General features: G+C 38.5%; 1 protein-coding gene across 3 annotated transcripts in view; it reads right to left on the reverse strand.

Moving 5' to 3' along the window:
• The window catches only part of glcci1a (glucocorticoid induced 1a), a 47,725-nt gene that overhangs the window by 21,411 nt on the left and 17,952 nt on the right, over positions 1 to 8,362 (reverse strand). For all 3 annotated transcript variants that reach the window (XM_014019222.1, XM_014019221.1, XM_014019220.1), the window contains one exon: positions 1,366 to 1,521. The gene's annotated coding sequence lies outside the window, so the exon portion shown is untranslated. The remainder of the gene's footprint in view (positions 1 to 1,365; positions 1,522 to 8,362) is intronic.

The following is an 8,362-nucleotide window of genomic DNA, read 5'->3' on the forward strand; positions in this document are numbered from 1 at the left end:
TTCATGTCATTAGCACCTCTAGTAATATATTTACTGAGAAAAATGGTGACGTGTTCAATACTTATTTTACCCGCTGTATGTTTTGTATTTTAATTTAAAAGTCTTTGTTTTCTTTTCTTTTTTTGTGGTAAGCTGTAAACGCCAAAGTTGACATTTTGAAATGAAAGTAAAACTGTAAATGTAATTTTAGGAGGAATATTAAATGTTTAGATTAAATTAGTCAATTAACTGAAACAAACAAACAAAAAAACAGTCAATAGCAACAGCCCTAGTTTATGTTACAGTAAGTTGTGTTTGGTTATCTCCAAACATGGTGCTGTGCATTATGGGTAAACATCTCTGCTTTGTTGTCATCTGTACTAAGTTTTGTGGAGTCACAAGAGTTCAGCTGTTTTCTTTACTGGTCATAAACTTTAACATTTACCATACCGACAGCTCCTGGGATATTTTACATTTTTCTGAGGATTGTACAGCCCTTGAGGTAAAACTGCTGCAACCTTCACTCCTAGTGAGACTGGAAACTACCTCGAAGGTCGTTCTCTTGTGAATAATCTTTCTCGACTGTAAATAGTTTTGAAATGGCCTTATAGCGCTTCACTGATTTATTGCCATAACAGCTGATTCTCTCAGGCCATTGCTGAGGATTGTTATGTGTGTAAACTCATCGACACGGACTTCATACACACTTAAATTTCTCAGGAGAGAAGATGGCCAAACTTGTGTTTATAAAGCAACTCACTAACTGATGACCAAAGTACTTACTGCCAGAGCTAAAAAAATTATGTATATGTTGCATGCAATTACTTCTTGCACTCCTATATTGAATGAACACCATGCTACCACAATAAAAAATTTAGCCAAATTGTTGTAGGTTGTGTATGTCACGGAGCGTATAGCCTTTGCAAAAAAAATGACCCCTTCTTTAGAGGTCACCACAGCGAGTGAACATGAAGATTTGGCAATTGTTTTTGCACTGGATGCCCTTCCTGACACAACCACTGACCATCAAGCTACCACATCCATCCATATACCAAATACCAAATGAGAATGGAGGCAGATGTGGATGCTTCACGTTTCCCAGACAGATTTTTTGTAACAGAGAAAGGATTTGAATGTGCAACCTACTGATCACAGACTCACCTTTAACCTTTGCGCCACCACCACCCTCTATAAACCTTAGCAAACTGGTAATAATTCTATAAAAATATGTCTAGCCTTGAGTAATGTAACCCAAATCTGAGCTATAAAAGCAGTGTGTGACCAAAAAGCATGGAAACAAATAAATAATCAACCAAAGGCACATTTTCTCACATTTTCTTTTGGTACAAAATTAAAAAAAGTTAAGCTGCAGATTAATAATGATACCTGAATGGAGCTGGTTGCTGTGTAGGTGTGCTTGGTAATGCTGTTCTGGGTTGTAGAAGTGATGGTCTTCTACTGAAAAGTGGGGGTTCTCTTATGGCGTCCAAAATGGTTACAGCACGAAAGATGCTGCTGGACAGCTGAACACTGAAGGAGAACCTATGAGAGCAAAAACAATCATGAAAGCAAAGAGGGTGAACACATATACACGCTAGTTTTACATATTTGTTTTATTTTTCATACACATTTTTCCTAATTTAACTTTTTATAATGTTTTATAACGTATTTGTAAAATTATTATTTGCAACAATGCCAAGGGGTGAATACTTTGCAATTCAGTTTGTCCAGTAACTTAACAGTACAGTAAAAGCTTTAGATGATTTCTGCTGAGCCAAAATAATTACCAAATGTCAGTTTCCACTGCAACTGGAAAAAGTGAAATAACCTGAACAAAAAAACAAAATGTAGGTCTGTGGAACAGTATAATAAATTGTGAGTTTGCAAGTTGGTAAAGAGATATTAGAATCAAAGATCTAAACCCTTTTTGAGTTTTTCCAGATATAGAAACTGACACTGTATGACTCTATGCTCTCAGAACGTGTCCAGACACGTCCCCTCAAGCTGTCCTTACAACGACCTTCACAAACAAAACACATGGAGGCCTCAATAAAAGCTGTGTGAAAAGGCTGTTACACGATCCCTATGTTTGGGACATACAACTAGTTACGCAGCGCAGTCAGGTCCACCAACTGGATGGTGCTCACATTGTCATAATAATCATTATTGACCTCAGAGTTCAGAGAAGCTGACACCTAAAACCCACAGAAAACACAGATGAGTATAAAAATGAGTTTCATAAAAAATCCAGCCAAGAGTTCTTAAAAAATATTGTTAACACATCAGACAAATAAGCACATGCACACACAGGTAAAAACATTATTGTTCTTTGGTCAATCTATAAGCCAGTAGCCTAATAATCTTTTTACTGAACAAATATCTATTCATCCTATCAGAAAACATTCCAGTTCTGCAGCAGAAACACTTCAAGTTCATTAACATGTAATCTTTCCTAGAGTTTACAGTTGACGTTTACAGAGAAAAATAGCTTCCTGACCAAACATCTATTTTAAACATAAAGCATCTGTAAAGTCCATCACCATGGCTCAACTAACTCCATACATGTGGCCTGTCAACAACCACTGTCCAGCCTACGTTGGAGACTTTGGATACCAGTGAGAGACTTGCAAAGGTACATTCAGTGGATTTCTGGACCCAGACTACAGTAAGAGAACAAAGACCCAGGCAATGAGAGTGTCTGTCCCAGGTAATCCAGCATGGGAAGTGGCCTGAAACCAAGACTTCTGCCATGAACCGGCTCTTGACTGACTGTGTCAGAGAAATATTTAATAAAAAAACTGTCAGCAGCACTTAAAGGCCGGAAACATCTGTTGGACCAGCTGTCATGTATGGGTCATATTTAAAAGACTATAAAAATTAAGTTAAAATAAATACATTACATACAGAAACAACATGTAAACATGTTTAGCTCAATAAGATGACCAATGACCAATGGGCAACTCACCAAATACTTTATTATTGATGAATGTTGAGGTAATTAAACATTTTAGACAGCAGAAATACCAAACTACTGTTTTTATTGTTACCTGCTGATAATAAAACTGCTATAAGCAATGCTGACAAGCAAACCTGCTTGTGTGTTTGTTTGTCAGTTTGTTAGCAAAATATCTATATACACTTTATCTTAACTACTGAAGGAGTGACCTTCCAAACACAGGCCAACCTTCTCTAACCTCTGCCCCACCACTCCCCTTTTCCAAATAAAAGCTTGAAACTATCCACTTTATTATTTTATTTTGTTCAAGGGATAAAGGTTTAATGCATCACTGGTAGACATGGGGTGTTGGATTGACTCACTCCATTCCACTAGGGGGCTCTATAGGATGCTTTTATTATGAAGGTATTTGTGTAAAAAACCGGAAGTGACTTTAAAACAAGCAAACAAGTAAAAAAATAAATAAATAAAAATTAAGAAAACTTCTATGTTTACAGTTAAATTGCCCAACATGTTTAGTTGTTAAGCATTTGTGTAACTGTGTAGTTGATTTTTTGTGTTCTAAACTATTGAGAAAATGTGTTTTTCCTGCATGAGTGTACTGAAGAGATTAGAATTATGCCAGCAGTTTTCTATGAGGTTTAGACAGTAGATTAGCAGCTAATTAGCAAAATGCTAATGCATGTTTCTAACACAACAATATGGATTACGATACAACTTCTGTTATCAATTCTTGTATTTTAAAGGAGTGAAATAAATGAGGTTTGAATTGTATTATTTGCTGATTTAGTTGTGATTTGTCAAAGGGATCCATGATTAGTTGTAGCATTAGACTTTATTTGATAAACATATATTTTAACTGTAAAATAAGACTGTAAAAATACTGTAGGTTATTTAGTTTTTATAATTTTTAAACTACGTTTAAAAATATATTACATGGACTGAGACATTTTATTTACATGCAAAGCATTCTGGGTAAACGATGATGTGGATAGGTCATCAGTGCGAGGCTGCTAGCGAGCTATATCCACCCTCAGCCTGTAACTGAAAATAGCCTATTTGCCACGGCCATTGATGACGTATTTCTGTTAAAATTTCAGCCGCGCACCTCTCTTCCACTTCCTGCTAACTGCATTTGTTTTTAGCGTAAGCTCCTAGTACAAGTCCGTGAAAAAGTCACAAAAGTTAAAGTATCTGTGAGCTACTGGTATAAAACGTGAGTTCTGTTGTGTGCCATTGTGGCCACTAACCAGCAGGTACGATCGAGTAGTTAGTTTTTCTCCATTTTCCTCAAGTTGATGAGGAGGAAAGGCGACAGCAATGGATCATAGCAATACAGGAAAAACTTAGCCATAAAAGCTCATGCTCGCGTTTGTAATCGACATTTCTAACCTGAGGACATTCAAGAGCCAGCATCAGAAATGAGAAGATGGAGGTAAAAGGGAAATGTACATTTATCCCATTTTACTGCCAAGACCTCCTCCAGAGGATAGCTAGGAGGAAGCTAACACAGCAGCCAGTACAAAGGTAGGTGTGCGTGTCCGCATGCGTTTGTGTTATACAGAGTATGAAATTATTTCAGGCAACTTTTTCACAAGTTTTATGCAAAAGTAAAAACTTGTTAGAGTGCATATTACAGAGTATACAAAACCCGAGAACTATAAACACGAACGTCTTTCCTTTGTTTTTATGGCTTTAATCCACTTTGGAGTGTTTTTTTTTCCACTTGGCTGGGCCTGTGTTAATGTTGGTACATGAAATATGCTAATTCTGTACTGTGGAGAACATTAAGAGTCATCGTCGGGTGAAAAAATCTTTTGCTAACACAGCCTGCGAACCGGAACACAGGTGCGGGACCAAAGAATGCAGAAGTGCTAGAAGCGGAAGTCTGTGGCATATATGCTAAATGGATGGAGGACAACAGAGCTGCTTCATGGAAGAAGAACTTCAGCTTAGCCTGTTAGCTTTAGCATTAGCCCCGACGCTATCACCATATATATATATGTATTAGCTCAGCGCTACACATTCTCCTCTCGTCACTGAGGTCCTCCATCCACACGACAGAGAGGGGAACACAAAAATGACTCAGTCTGTAATTGAAAATGTAGATGGAGGACCTCAGTTTAGCGTGTTTGTTTATTGTGCTAGCACCAAGCTAATACATATAAGGCAATATAGTGTCAGCGCAAATGCTAAAGCTAACAGGCTAAGCTGAGGTGGTTCTTCCATGAAGCAGCTCTGTTGTCCTCCATCCATATTTTCAGTTCCAGACTGAGTCATTTCTACCTTCTCCTCTCTGTCAACGCTCTCTGGTTTCATTTAAAAGAGTCGATCATCAGATATTGTCCAAGATTAACCTTCAGGGTGGATATAGCTCGCTAGCAGCCTCGCACCGAAGACCTATCCACATCATCATTTACCCAGAATGCTTTGCATGCAAATAAAATGGATCCATACGTGTTAAAATATACTTTTAAAATTTTTAAAAAACTAAACAGCCTACAGTATTTTTACAGTCTTTATTTTATAGTTAAAATAAATGTTTATCAAATAAAGTCTAATGTTACAACTAATCATGGATCCCTTTAATATAAGTTACTATGGAGGTCAAATGTATGTTTAAAAATGTGTGTTTTTTATGAATATTGTAAAAGACTAAGAGCAATTTTATCTTGTACACAGGTTAACTGACATCTCAGTGGGCAATAATAAGTATCCTTATGTTTCTTGTAACATGAGGCGTAGCAAGTGTATTGGGGATGGGGTGGGGGGTAAAAAAATAAACTGGGCTTTGAGGAAAATAGGTTGGGAACTACTGGTCTATAGTATCAGTATCATGTGAAAAACTTTATTAATAACATTATGGATTTGAGTTACCATTTATTCAACAATCAGAACAGATTCTAAAATGCTGAAATAAATCTTGTGTATAGAAATAAAGCCCACAATATTGAGTCATTAGTTATGCAGTAAGTCAAATCATACAGCCTTCATATAAACACTTGCTGCGTAGATACCAGGCAAATGAATAACTAACATTTCCAAACAGCTGCATTGCTCAGCTTTGTGCTCGATCCTTTTCCTCCCTATACCTCGCAAACTGATGTCAGTGAAGTTTTGTAGGCTCTGCTCCTCCCCTGCAGCTCTGTAACTCAGTAACATGCACGTGCACCCATGGGTTGAGCTGTCATCTGGCCAGCAGCCCCCATTGTACCATTTTACTGCAGGAGACAATAAGCAGCCAGCTGGGGCTCAGCTTGCCATAAATTGCAGTAGCCACAGTCATTGCAAGAAGGGGAAGTGGATCATTAGGAGTGCGATAACATTATCTGCCACGTCCTTGCTGCTTCTGAGGATCAGCAGGGTGGAGCTGAGAGGCTGATTGAGCTGAGGCTGAATGTAGCTTCATACACAATCCACACCCACAAATGGGTCACACAGAAAGTGACAGGACCCAGAAAATACCCAAACAGCTGTTCATGGACAAACTTTGTAAATGATTTGCACGACCTCATGCAAAATTGTGAAATCTCATGAGCCGTGTTAGCATTTATTTTAGTGAGGAAGACTCCTAGCTACGACCACACCAAATTTAAGCCCAATACCTGTAGAAATGACTGGGCTATAGCCACGTTTTCCCCTAAGGATGATTAGCAGTGGCTAGACCTGTCACAATACGAAATTTTCTGGACAATAAATTGTCTTAGAAATTAAAGTGATAAACAACAAGTTTGTTTGGAGATTACAATAAATTAATCTGATGAAAACCTCCCCACCACCACTTATGAAAGCTTAGGAAGTTTGTACGTAAAAAAAAAAAAGTTACAAACTGACCTGGAATGGAGTTTGGGAAAACAACACACACCAACAGTTTCTGAAGCTGTAACATCGCTATTCACCTCTTTCCAAGCCAGCACAATTGATTCTTTACATGTCTTCCTCTGGTTTCGCAAAATAATTGTGGTCACCCGTACGCTGCTTGCTAAGTTTACAGAAGTTCGGCAAGATTCGGAATGGTGCCCTGAGGCGTGCCCAGCTGAAAGAAGGAGTTGGAAAACCAAAAACGCTCCTGTAGCCAAATGCCTGTTCACAGGGCTCTCATCAGGTTTCCCACACCTTGGTCAACATCAAATTCAAGGACCTTTCAAGGACTTTCCAGTACCAATTTCCTCAAATTAAAGAACCATACACAATGGCAATTGCCTACTGCTACCGCTGGATGTTACCAATAAACAGGTTTAATATCATGTAAATTCAATGAAAAACTGAACAACATAGAAGTTGTTGAGTCAGAAACAATGATGCCAATTTACTGTAATCCTGAGTTATCCACCGCAACAAATGTAAGTTTTTTTATTTAATTTTATAATTTTTTTAAAAGATGATGAAAATCAGTTGTGTGAATAGAGAACTTCAATCCCCAAAAAACATTCAAGGACTTTCAAGGACAAGTGTAATTTTTGGCTGCTTTCACAAACTTCCCAGGGCCTTGAAATCATTTTTTCAAATTCACAAACTTTCAAGGATTTCAAGGACCTGTGGGAACCCTGTCTCATGCTACAGAGGTTACAAGACCATGAGCCTGGCAAAGGCCATGATGTGAGCGTTCACTCCTACCTACGGTAAGGAGTAGAAACGAGGGAGACACAAAGAAAACAAGCAAGAAAATAACAATTATCAACCTCATTTTAGTAGGTGATTAATTGATTTATTGCTTATCGCGACAGGCCTAGCAGTAGCAGACATCTTGAATTACGTTGACTTTCAGTAAAACTTGCCAAGGTGTTCTTTAAATATTTTGCTAACAGCTTTGATGGCAACACTTAATGTCAAACATTTAGGCACAAATATACACTCACCGGCYACTTTATTAGGTACACCTGTCCAACTGCTCGTTAACCCTTAATTTATAATCAGCCAATCACATGGCGGCAACTCAGTGCATTTAGGCATGTAGACATGGTCAAGACAATCTCCTGCAGTTCAAATCGAGCATCAGTATTAGGGGTGTCCCGATCCGATATCAATATCGGATATCGGTCCGATATCAGCCAAAAAACGAGTATCGGATTTTATCGGACTGCATAAAAAATGTCCGATAWMAGCRCTCCGATATTAGCAGTCCGTTCCAGCAGTTCACTGACTCCACTCCAGTGTTTCTATCCAGCAGCGCTTGGGTCCTGCTTGAAGCGCTCACGTGATCATAACAACAGCAGCGCTAACAAGTTAGCAAGAATGTCGGCAGCAGAACTTTTTATTTTCATCAGAAACAGAGTTGCAGCTAAGTGTAAAGTTGTCACGCACAAGTTTTCCGAGGGGAAACACAGAACCGTGAACGTTTTAAACTGGAGCGACAACTACTCTCTACCCTGGCAGCAGCTTTGCGGTTCGGCTCGGTTCAGCCTCGGTCCAGTGACCGCACACAGC

This window comes from Austrofundulus limnaeus, unplaced genomic scaffold, assembly GCF_001266775.1.
Source record: "Austrofundulus limnaeus strain Quisiro unplaced genomic scaffold, Austrofundulus_limnaeus-1.0 Scaffold212, whole genome shotgun sequence".
Lineage (NCBI taxonomy): Eukaryota > Metazoa > Chordata > Actinopteri > Cyprinodontiformes > Rivulidae > Austrofundulus > Austrofundulus limnaeus.